Source organism: Petaurus breviceps, unplaced genomic scaffold (assembly GCF_028583685.1).
Source record: "Petaurus breviceps papuanus isolate PSGF00001 unplaced genomic scaffold, PetGlider_PUasm1.0 287, whole genome shotgun sequence".
NCBI classification, from domain to species: Eukaryota; Metazoa; Chordata; class Mammalia; order Diprotodontia; family Petauridae; genus Petaurus; species Petaurus breviceps.
Window position 1 is genome coordinate 131,131 of NW_027186029.1, and position 12,667 is coordinate 143,797.

General features: G+C 47.8%; 1 pseudogene; it reads right to left on the bottom strand.

Moving 5' to 3' along the window:
- Nucleotides 1-12,667, bottom strand: part of LOC138167675 (zinc finger protein 850-like) — a 762,790-nt pseudogene that overhangs the window by 43,327 nt on the left and 706,796 nt on the right.

Below are 12,667 nucleotides of genomic sequence, written 5' to 3' on the forward strand. Positions count from 1 at the left end.
CATGTGACCACACTCAGCCTATCAGGGAGCAGAGTTTAGTTTCACAGAAGGGGAGGTCTTCAAACTCCCCCCTAGGTCTATTAAGGGGCAGGGAAGGTCTTCAGATTCCCATTACAGAAGGTCAATAGCAGAACACACAACAGCCACGGGAGGCAGGTGCTGTCACTATATCCACTTTCAGATGAGGAAACTGAGGCAAACACGGGTGGAGTGACTTGCCCAGAGACATCACTGGTGTCTGAGTTCAGATTCAAACCTGGGCCTTCTTGACTCCAGACCCACCATTCTATACACTGGGGCAGAGCCTCTGTGGAAAGTGGGAGAGGGAGTTGATGAGGGAGGGAGGGAGGGCAGGATTACCTGGAAGCACTGAGGGCTCACTGAGTTTGGGTAATATCACCCCATAGTGGACTTGGTCAGAAGGGCTTCATTCAGCAGTCAATGAGTAGGCATGAAGGCTTAAAGCAGATAGTGGAAGGGACTCAAGTCTTAAAGTTGGCAGCAATAGAGTCAGAGGGCAAAGAGGTGGCAAGAATGGGGTAGGGGTGAGCTGGACTTGTTTGCCAAGGAATTGAGATGTGGAAGGATTAGCGCCTAAGTACCAAGGGTAGTGGCCTGACAGGAAACTGTGGGGTAAAATTAGAGGACCAAGAACCAAGGTGAAATGATAGCAAGTCATGATCAGATATGGAGACTTCCAAGTTCGTACACATGAAGGTAGTGGTGATGGTGAGGTCAAGGCAGGACCATCTCTGGGTGTGGCTCAAGATGGAAGTGTTCATGGGAGGTGAGCAGGGTGAGGACAGTGTGTCTGAGGGAGAGTCAATATATAGGTTGAAGTCTCCTAGTATGAGAGCAGGAGGCGGGGAGGGGAGACAGACCACAAGTCTGGAGTTGAATCCGTCGAGGGAAGGAGAGCCTTTGTTGACTTTCTTCCAATGACATCATGAGGACACTTTGGGCCAGTCCTGGAGGAATCCGTCCCCTCTCCATCTCTCTCCAGAGGATAACAGGCTTCTCCCAAACTGGGTCATGGCTAGCAAGGTACATGAATGAAGACTGGACGGAGTGTGTAAGCTGAAAAAGCACATCCCAGTCTGGGGCCGCCGAGCCAGGTGATCGGGTGGGTGTGACCAAGCAATAAGCCCTGCTCACTCACAGAGACGGATTTAATCCCTAGAGGCAAAACTGTCCAGTTCCCGCACCCTTTTCAGGCAGTGGATGCAGCACAGCACCTGAAATTGGGAAGACAAATCCTGTGAGACCCAAGGAAAGTTGCCTCACTACTCTGTGCCTTTGTCTCCTCATTTGTAAAAATGAATTAGCACTGACCTCCCCAGGCTGTTGTGGCAGCTGAATGAGATGACATCAAGAAAGCAATTTACTATAGGTCCAATAGTAAAGTACTTAGTAATTGCTATTACTCAGGTACTATAGAAACAGGAGCATTATTAACTCTTGTGCCTGGCCAGGTGCTGCCAATCCCATGGTCACCACAGTCATTGGGTGTTTCATCCAACAGCACGGGGAGCTCGAGGAGAACACCAAGTGAAGAGCCATGGCACCATGGAAAGCCTGGGTTTGAATCCTGCCTCACATACTTGACAGATGACCCTGGGTAGGTCATTGCCTCTCCTGACCTCAGTTTCTTATCTGTAAAAGGAGGGTTGAGATGAGATGGTCAGTCAGCAAATATGTGTGAAGCATACACAACGGGGCGGGTGCTCTGCTCTTCTCTGGGAACACGAAGAAAGGTAAAATATGGTCTCTGCCCTCAAGAGACTCCCATTGCAATGGGTGAGACAACAAGCAAACTACACACACACACACACACACACACACACAGATTTTAGACATTTTTGTTGCTCAGTTTCTTCAGTCATGTCCAGCTTTCTGGGATCCCATTTGGGGTTTTCTTGGCAGAGACATGGGAGCAGTTTGCCATTTCCTTCTCCAGCTCATTTTACAGAGGAGGAAACTGAGGCAAACAGGGTGAAGTGACTCGCCCAGGGTCACACAACGAGGAAGTGTCTGAGGCCAGATTTGAAGTCTTCCTGGCTGCCCCACATATTATATGGACACCTACACACATGCATATGTAGCAACATAAGTGTGGGCCTCACATACGGTAGGGAGGATGTTGTCCTTGTGTGTGGCTCAAAGGGAGCCACCTCCAGCCTCTTCTCTCCCCATCCCCCTTTGCCAAGGCAGACTGTGATTCTTGCCAAGAGGGGAGGTGGGAAGTCAGAACCAGAGGCCACTACTGTGCTCTCCTTGGAGAGGGGGTGCCAGCCTAGGGTATATCAATCTCCACCCTTCATCTGTCGGTCGTCTCGTCTTGTTATCTCTGGGGGAAGAGGAGCCCCAAGCTCTGTAGCTAAGGTTTGACTCCTTTTCCACCTAAATACCAGGGTCACAATGACGACACACAGCAAATGGTAACAGAGCCCATTTATTCAAATCATCACAAAACACAGAACAGAGAAGATACACATAAGAGAACGTATATATGTGTATACACACAGATCAGACAACACAGAGGCAAGGAATTCTCCCATTGGGTGCAAGGTAACAGCTCAGCCAAGAGAGAGGAGAGACCTCCCCACAGTCTCTAGCGCAGCCAGCTGGGAATAGGGAGATGATGGAGATGCCCACTCTTCTCACGTCTTCCCAGCACCTTTATTTGTAGCCTCACGTGGGGTGACCCCTTCCATCTTCTCTCTGGAAGCTGGAAGCCAGCTGAAGAGTCCCAAAGTGGGGGGAAGGGACTGTCCTACAGCTCATTGCCCTTATATAGGGCAGGGTGTTCACCTCCATCACTGAAGACAGTGTCCCAGACCAAGTGAACAAGAGTGCTTGTATATCTTCATACACATGCATGCAAACATACACACATACATATATACATGCACACAGGAGTACCAAGTATGTTCACAGAGAGAGAGGCAGTGTCGATGGGAGGTAACTTGAGAAGGGAATGCATCAGCAGTCAGGCTTGGGGTGGGGGAGAAAAGGATCGCAGAAGAAGTGGGGATTTGAACTGAGTCATTAAGGAAGCCAGGGAAGGCAGGAGGGAAAGACAAGGAGGGAGTTTTCCAGGCCCGGAACAGACAATCTCCAGTCTGAGGGACACAGTGGATGAGACAGGGTATGGCGTAAGGAGGCATGGCAAGCTGGAGAGGGCCAGACGGAGTCTCTTCTGCTTGACCCTGGATGATTCTGAGCCTGGGGAGGTAAGTGAGTGGGGTGGCAATGTCAGATTTAGGGTGCAATTTAGGAATGTTACCTTGACAGCTAGGTAGAGGACACATTGCAAAGCCCAGGCGTGAGGTGATGAAGGCCCAGGATCAGAGGAGAGGAAGGCGGCATCAAGACAAGTGAGTAAGTGTTTATTAAGCAGGCACCTTACTAAGCACTAGAGATACAAAGAAAGGTGAGAAACAGCTCCTGCTCTCCAGGGGCCCAGGCTAAGGCAGAATCGACAGGACCTGACACCATGATGTGAGTATGAGAGAAGGGCTGAGGATGACTCTAGACTGTGAGTCTGGCTGACAGAAGGAGAGCAACAGGGAAGTTGGGAAAACAAAGTGAAGTCGTCTGCATATAGTGGAACCTAGGGCAATGGTCAGGTGAACAAAGGAGGTCGTTCCAAGGGAGAAGAGGGCCTGGGTGCCCCAACATTAGTGGGGATGACCTGGATAAAATACCAGGAAAGAAGAGTTTGAAGGAACAGTGAGGCAGGTAGAAGGAAAACCTGGAGAGGAAAGAAGATCCAGGAGATGTTGACGGGCTCCCTCTCAATCTGTAATTCTTGGTGGTGTCTCCATGGTTCACGTTCCTCTCCATGGTTCGCCCCATGGTTCTCTGAGGATATACAAGCATTTTTGTTCATGTCTGTGAACATACTACAGTCTATGAATTTAGCCTAAAACCCTAGGCCCAAGGTCCTGCTCAGGAGAAAACCACCCTTTCCTTGGTCAGATTTATTCCATAAACCTCATGCACAAGAACATTTCATAATGGAGTGAACCACACAAACTTGCTTCGTTGTACGTAGTCTTTACTCATGGCCAAAGAAGTAAATATATATATATAATTAAACTATACTACTCCAAATCTTATGTGGGCTATATAGCTCCCAAGTGTCCTAGAATGTCAGCCCTTGACCAGTTCACAAGTAGAAGCCAAACCAATGCATTTCTGGAGATTTCTTACAGATTTGCCCTCCCCATTCGTGCTTGGCAGACAGTACATGAGAAAGCTTTTCATTCATTTGTTCTAAAGCTGCTAAAGTGAAGCAGTTTCTGTAAGCTGAGGGATCCCCTGCTTCCAAGTGAGTTGGCTGGTCTCTGGTTCCTCCTGTGGGCAGCCATCAGCACCCTAAGTTCGGACACTGAATCTGTGTTCTCCTCTCGTTTTTCTTTGATGTTGGCTACTCTGCTCTAGCCACACATCAAAGCCTCCCTAACCTCATTGGAGTCACACTTTGGAGTAAGGAAGAAAAGAATGATTGGCCAGGAAAAGCAATTAATCTTAGCAAACAGAGTGTGGAAATCTGTTCTACAGAGCCTAGAAGGAAGAAGAGGCTGGATAATGAGAATTCTGAGAATTTTTTTAAAGTGGAGTTGAGGAAGCAAGGTTCTGTCACATCAACAAAATCTTCAAAGCAAATTAGCCTAAATGTGGGGGTTGTTGGGAGAAGATAATTGGGGGACTTAATGCAAGAAAAGGTTTAGAAAACTTAGCAGAGGAAAGTCAACCACCATTAGATTCAATGAATTCCCCAATTTTCCCTGAAGTATATGACCTGACCAAAATTGTTATATCCATTTCACTCACAAGGATTTAAACTAATAGCACTTCCCTTCAACATGAATAGTCTGATGTTGAATAAGCTGTTTGTTCAGGCAGAAGGCTTTCCCACATTCATGACATTTCTAAGGTTTCCCTCTGGTATGAACTCTCTCGTGCTGAATGAGTTCTATCTTCTGGCGGAAGGCCTTCCTACACTCAAATATGAGGTTTTCCCCAGTATGAATCATTTGATGTCGAGTGAGGGTTGCACTTCAGTTGAAGGCCTTTCCACATTCATTGCATTCAAAAGGCTTCTCCCCAGTATGAATTATCTGATGTCGAGAAAGGGTGGTGCTACAGTTGAAGGCCTTCCCACACTCATTACATTTATAAGGTTTCTCACCGGTGTGCATTCTCTGATGTTGAGTAAGCTTTTGCCTCTCAGAGAAGGCCTTCCCACATTCATTACATTCAAAAGGTTTCTCTCCAGTATGAATTCTCTGGTGAAAATTAAGAATTGAACTGTACCTGAAGGCCTTCCCACACTGATGACACTCAAAAGGTTTCTCTCCAGTGTGAATTGTCTGATGTCGAGTCAGAGCTGAGCTCCAGTTGAAAGCCTTTCCACACTCATTACATTCATAAAGATTTTCTCCAGTATGAGTGCTCTGATGTAGAATAAGCTGTTTGCTCAGGTAGAAGGCCTTCCCACAGTCCTTACCTTCATAGGGTTTCTCTCCAGTGTGAATTCTCTGCTGCTGGGTAAGTCCTGTTCTCTGTCTGAAGGTCTTCCCACATTCACTGCATTCATGAGGTTTCTCTCCTGTGTGGATCGCCTGGTGGTGGGTAAGCAATGTGCTCAGGCGGAACGCCTCCCCACATTCTTTACACTCATAAGGTTTTTCTCCAGAATGAATTCTCTGATGTTGAGTAAGCTTAGACCTTTCATGGAAAGCCTTCCTGCACTCACTACATTCATAAGGTTTTCCCCCCGTATGAACTGTCTGATGTCAGATAAGCTGTGTGCTCACCTTCCTACATTCATTACATTGATATGGTTTCTCTCCAGTGTGAATTCTCTGATGTACAATTAATTCTGCTTTCAAGAAGAAGGCCTTCCCACATTCATTACATTTGAAGGGTTTCTCTCGAGTGTAAATTGTCTGGTGTTGAGTAAGATGTGCCCTCTGGAAGAAAGCCTTCCCACGTTTACTACATTGATAAGGTTTCTCCCCAGTATGAATTCTCTGATGTCGAGAGAGAGTTGTGCTGCAAGTGAAGGCCTTCCCACACTCATTACATTCATAAGGCTTCTCTCCAGTGTGAATTCTCTGAAGTTGAGTAAGCTTTGACCTCAGATGGAAGGCCTTCCCACATTCATTACACTCATAGAGTTTCTCTCCAGTATGAATTCTCTGGTACAAAGTCAGAGTTGAACTGCACCTGAAAGCCTTCCCACATTCATTACACTTATAAAGTTTCTCTCCAGTGTGAATATGTTGATGTCGAATAAGATGCGTCCTCCGGCAGAAGGCTTTCCCACACTCATGACATTCATAAACTTTCTCCCCAGTATGAATCATGCAATGGGAAATAAGGGACAAGCTACAGCTGAAGGCCTTTCCACCCTGATTACATTCATAAACCTTTTCCCTACTATGAGTTCTCCGGTGATAAATTAGTCATGTTTTCCAACTGACCTTCCCACCCACATTGAGTTTTTCTGAAGAACGAAGACTCCTGATGTGTTTCTCCCTTTTTTGCAAACACCTTCCCACAGATATTCCCTGTTTGGGAAACAGGATCTGCCACTGACTGAATAGTAGATTCCTGGCCTCTCACTTTTCCTTTGGGAAACTTTCGCTTTCCCATAATGTTCCTTCTCATTCTTTTGCTGACTCTCTAAGCCGGGCTCCCAGGACTCTCTCAGGATGGTGTAGCAGCAAGCACCCCAAGCGTCCTCAGGGTTTGCTGCCAACACAGGTTCCTGGATCTGCTTTGATAAAGGAAAGCAACTCAAAAATGGGTTAACAAGCTTACTTTAATCAGTCAGACATATATCATTTACCTCGTCCAGGGGAAAAAGGTCAGCACCCCGAACTTCAAAGTATACAGGCAGAATTATCAAGACAGAAACAGATCAAGTAGACAGCTTTTCAAACTGTCCAACCATTACATCCATACCCAGTCAACATCTGGGTTTCAACATCTGGGTTTTTCAAAGCCGGGGGGCTCTGGACAATGGCTTCCCAGAATCCAGATCAAATCACAGAACACTTCTCAAAGTGAGCCCCCAAAACAAAGCTACACATCAGGGCTTATGTAGCCTTCTCCTGGCTCAGAGAATGTAACAACCTTTTGGACCCACTGGCCAATCAAAAAGTATCTACTGAAAAACAAGCCTCCCACCCCAGGCTCCAGGTGCACTTTAACCTAGGGGCAGGGAAGATCTTTAAAATTTACATTCCCATTACAGATGGGACACAAGAACTGTCCTTTTCCCCTCTCTCCTGGGATATTTGTTGCACTGAAAGGTTAAGCTTTAGGGTTGAATCCTTGGTTTGGGGATCGACCGTCTGATCTGGAAGAAAAAGTGTCACTATACTTTGTAGCTTCTGCTGTCCTCTCATACCCATACTGCGTCTTCAACAGAGAATCCACCACCCAACTCGAAAGGCCACCTTGTTTGTAATCATCTGCCGTTTATAAAAAGGGTTTACTTTAATCTCACAACAGCCTGGCAGGGCAGGGAGGTCAGATATTGCCCTTCCCAGAGAAGGAAAGCGAAGCTGAGAGTGACTAAATAACCAACCAAAGGTCATACAACTGATAAGTAGCAGAGGAAGGATCTGAACCATAATCTCCTAATTTCCATCTGAATTTTGTTCTCCTGTCTTACCACTATCTCTACCATTTTAAAAATGATTGTCTGATACTGGCCAGAGAAGGGGGTCTCTGGGACAGTTAGGTGGCACAGTGAATAGAGCACTGGCCCTGGAGTCAAATCCAGTCTTAGACACTTAACACTTTCTAGCTGTGTGACCTTGGGCAAGTTACTTAACCCCAATTGCTCTGCCTTCCCCCCTCCAAAAGAGAAAGAGAGGGGGGGGTCTCCTTGCCTTTACCTTGTTTATGCAGAGAAAGCTTCTAGTGGTTCCTCATTGCAAATCATGCTGATTTTTAGTCTTGGCAACAGACTTGATTCTAAGAGAAGGGTCCATCCTCAGCCAGGTGTTTTGGACTGTTCAGTACAAAGGAGGGATATATTTTATGTCCAGGTCAATTTGTTCTGTGGCTGCTGCTATTTAGGTGGGTTGTCTGTGTACAGGACCCAATACTGAGAGGCAGCATGGCAGGGTGTGCTTGGGTTGGCATGGCATGGCAGGCACAAGTCCCACCCAGGGCAGAAGCACCGAGGCTCTTAACTGGGCTGAGTCACTTAATGTCTCAGGCAATTCTTTACTCAAGTGATGAATAAGGACTTGGCAAGCACGTCCCAGACACTGTGTCAGATAAGGGAGACCGAGACAAAAGGCAGGATCAGTGAGATCTGGGAAATGGTGGGGGGAGGGGCATGGAGAAGGGGGAGGGGCAGGAAGCCAGACTTTGGCAGAGGGAATTGGTCCTCCCCTGATGCCAGTGAAGTCACAAGTGAACGCAAAGCTGGGGTGAAAGTTAGATACCAAACCTGGGTCCAAAGATCAGTGTCCCGGGTCCCAGACCCAGGAAGGGTGAGTGGGTCTGGGCATGTCCAAGCATATGACCACGGGGCATTTTCTTTTTAATCAGCATTTGTGTCCAGTCTGGAGCAGACAATCCTGGGCCTCCTATTCTCCTCCTTCAAGGGTCAGTTTCACTAGTGTCCACACAAAAGCCTCCCAAACTGATGGCCATAACAGGACATCTGCAGGAAAGCGACTGGAAAACAGTTCACTACTTCTAGTCGTCAGAAAGATGGAAAAGAAAGCCAACGTGAGATGCACTACTTCTCATTAAATTGTTGACAGTTAAAAATCACCCAACAAGGGGTGGCCAGGTAGCCCGGCGAGTAAGCACTGGCTTCAGTGTCAGGATGACCTGGAGATCAAATCCCGGGCTCAGACACTCAGCACCACACCCAGAAATAACTGGCCGTGTAACCTTGAGCGAGTTACTTAACCCCTATTGCTTAAAAAAAAAATCACCCAACAAAATGTTGCCTGAGTTGTGGGAGAATGAGACAATGCCCACTGATGGGGAGGGGGAGGGCTGACCAGCACCTACGCGGACTCTCACCTAAACCATGGCAGGAATAAGACCAACTTAAATGCCTGCAACGGGGCCTGTCCAGAGGATGACATGGATAAATTCACCCAATGGAAGTAGGCCAGATGTTCAGTGACCTGGCTCTGAGAACCACACCCAGTAAGACATCACTGAAAGAAAACAAGGTCTTTCCTCTACAAAAATATTCAGAGACACTTGACCAGGAGCAGGAAAAGCCTGGGAAAGGCCCTTCTCTTAGAATCAAGTCTGACAGCTGGGCAAAGGCATCAGGCCAGCTAGCCTGTATGGACCATGCTGCCCCCAGCCAGCTGCCAGACGCATACCAGAGCCTCGGCCCTGCCCAGTTCCCGTGGTCCACGGGGCCTGCTGCTGGCCTTTCCAACTCCCCAACTAGGGGAGCTCCTGGAGAGAAGGGACTCTCTCAGCTTCCGGTCTGTGTCCCCAGTACTTGGCACAAGGCTAGGCTTTTTCAGTCATGTCTGATGCTTCATGACCCCATTTGGGATTTTCTTGGCAGGGACACCAGAGGGCTTTGCAATTTCCTTCTCCAGCTCGTTTGACAGAGGAGCAACCGAGGGAAACAAGGTGAAGTGACTGGGCCAGGGTCACATAGCTAGGAAGTGTCAGAGGGCGGATTTGAACTCAGGTCTTTCTGACTGCAGACCCAATATCACTTGGGTAATGTCCTTTATGAGCACAGCCCCTCCATGGCAGCACACTCACCCCCAACATGTCGGGATGGACCTGCTAAGGGGAAGGAAGAAGATTCAGTCCTTCCCCCGCAAGCTTGGGACCTTGGAGAGCTCCCAGGCCAACCCTTTAAAAAGCTCTGGTCCCCAGGTCCCCCTTATCTCCCTGGCTCTTAGGCACTCACCTGCACTGCTGCTTTTGGAGACACATGCCACCGGCTTCCAAGGCTCCTGCCCTTGCTTCTGCTGCTCAACTGCCTCTGGTTGACATGATACAAATCCTGCTCAGGGGACATGAGACCTTGCTAGGGCCAGAGAGCCCACTCAGAATCCAGTCCGAGCCCCTCTGTCTCTCTTTGGGAAAGGGGGACATGCCAGGAAGCCCCCCACCCCAATCTGGTGGCACCAAGGGCTGCCCTGGGTGCTGTTCCCAGCAGTGCAGGAGAATGACCCCTTACAGAGGGCACCTGTACTCAGACCCTTCCTCTGACCACTGTCCTGCTAAGCAGATGGAAATCTCTGCTCTGAGGGCCTGCCCCAGGACTGTAGGAGAGATCAGGCTGCCAATGTCCAGCTTCACAAAGGCCTCTCCCTGGGGATTGGGCAGCACTAGTGGGCACAAATGGACCAGGAATCTCCACGAGCCAAATGATAATCACTCAACACTCACAGAGCCCTCAGCATTTACTCTGAGGAAGAGAGGAAGCCCACCCTTCCAGGGGCACGATCCTCCTCACCCAGGCATACCAGGTTCCCATAGTTTTCCAACGTCACCTCTCTGTACAGGGCCTTTTGAAGAGGGGCCAGCTGCTCCCACTCCTCAGGGGTGAAGGTCATGGCCACATCCTGGAACACAGACTCCAGACCCAGAAACTGTCTCTGAGGGGAGATTGGCAGGAATTTCAGGGCAAGGGGTCCTCAAAGTATTACCAGTCAACCATGGAATAACTGCTCTGGCGCCCTCCATCGAGGAAGCCCCAGATTGTGAGACACAGCCTCCAGGAGGCAGGATGGTGCATTGGAAAGAACCCCAACCGTGGAAGTTAAGGGAGAAGGAATGGAAGGGAAGGGCATTCATTAAGCGTCTACTGTGAGGCAGGCACTCCGCTAAGAGCTTCACAAATCTGACCTCATTTGATCCTTAGGACTGCCCCGGAGGAGGTATTGGGATTATCCCCAACTTAAAATGGAGGAGACTGGTCCAAGACAAGCCCAAAGCAGCAGCAATGAGGCCTCCAGAGAAAGAATGATGTGGACTGCCTTCAGATTGATGCAGGCTACTTTTCACTTTCTTTTTTCTTTTATTTGAGTCTCGTACAAAATTACTAATATGGAAATATTTTACATCATTGCACGTGTATAACCTATAGCTGATTGCTTACCATCTCAGGGAGGAGGGAGGGATAGAATTTAAATTAAAATGTTTGAGACAAAATTGAGGAAAATGAGGCAAACAGGTGAAGTGACTCACCCAGAATCACACCACTAGGAAGTATCTGAGGTTGAATTTGAACTCAGGTCTTCCTGACTCCAGCCCAGAGTTCTATGCACAGTGGTGTCTCCTAGCTGCCCATATGGAGGATTCTGAATGTTTGTGGACTGAGTCTTTTTTCCACCTGACTAAGGGTGAACTCAAGAACTATCTCTATTCATTGCCTTAATCTGTGACTCCTTCCCTCCTTGGTCCTTCCTGGGCTGATCAGACCTCTCCCTTTAGAAAGTGGCTAGGCCTTTGATAAGAATGAAATAAGAGATTGTTTCAGAATTCATAGTTTACAACTGTTTCTTCATTTAATTGGACTAAAGGGCCATCTTAACATTAGCTTGTAATATGTAGCCTAGAGAAGGAAGGGGTGGCACTTTATATATTTTTTTCTGAGGGATTCAAATAAACATGGGGAAAGCTATATGAATGGATACAAAGGGAAAGTCAAAACCAAAAGAAAAAAAATATACTCATTGACCAGATGGATAAAAAGGATTAAAAGGAAACCAAACTTCAAACAAATGGAAAATCAGCAATGGTCCTAGAGCACAGATGATGAAGCATGGCCAGTATCTGAGGCTGACAAAGCCATTACAGACATTATCTCCCACTATCCTTGCCACAACCCAGGGGGTTAACACCCACTCTCTCAGGAATGGAGCTTCTCTTCTCGGAGTCTTCTCTCATTTTATCTCTTCAGCCTGTATCATGCATGTCTCTTCAGAAGACCTGTTCTGTACAGACCCTTCCTACAGGGGCTGTTAGTTAGCCTGGGAGCCCCTCAGCAAACTGCTGCTATATCCAAAGATACATCCTGAGTATCTCCAGTCACTGTGGAAGAGTCTGATGAATCCAAGGTTATAGAAGAAACATCACCACCCTCCAAGGCAACCCCCACTCTCCAACTGATACCAGATGCTCAGAAGGTGGCTACAACTTCTGGTCACCATTCCAAGGACATTCCAGGAAGACTGGGGTTTCCATAACTGTTACTCATAAGGCCCAACCAGTGGGATCCCCATCGACAATCAGCCAACCAGAGGTAATGAGCTCTTTAGAAAATATATTTATTGAGAAGGTATAGCAAGAACTTTAGGTACACAAAGCAGTTCCCCAAACCTGGGCTACACCCGGTTCTGCATGGAAGCCGTGCTCTGTATTTGTAGGGCCCTCAGGCTCCAGGGGAGGGGGAGTTACACTCCCTAAAGCTTCCTTTCTTTTGATGGGTCTAGCTTTTCCGTTGTGTTTCTCAGCTCCCAACAGAGATGCTAACATCAGACCCTGCTGCTCAGGTAGCAGTGGAGGTAGAGAAACAGATGCACAGGGTTAGGTCTGGAAACTCTGGATCTTGGGTCCTTTTGGGGTTCACAAGGTCATAACCTGGTCCATTTCACCTCTGCTACATCCCTGGTCCCATTTCACCTCTGCTACA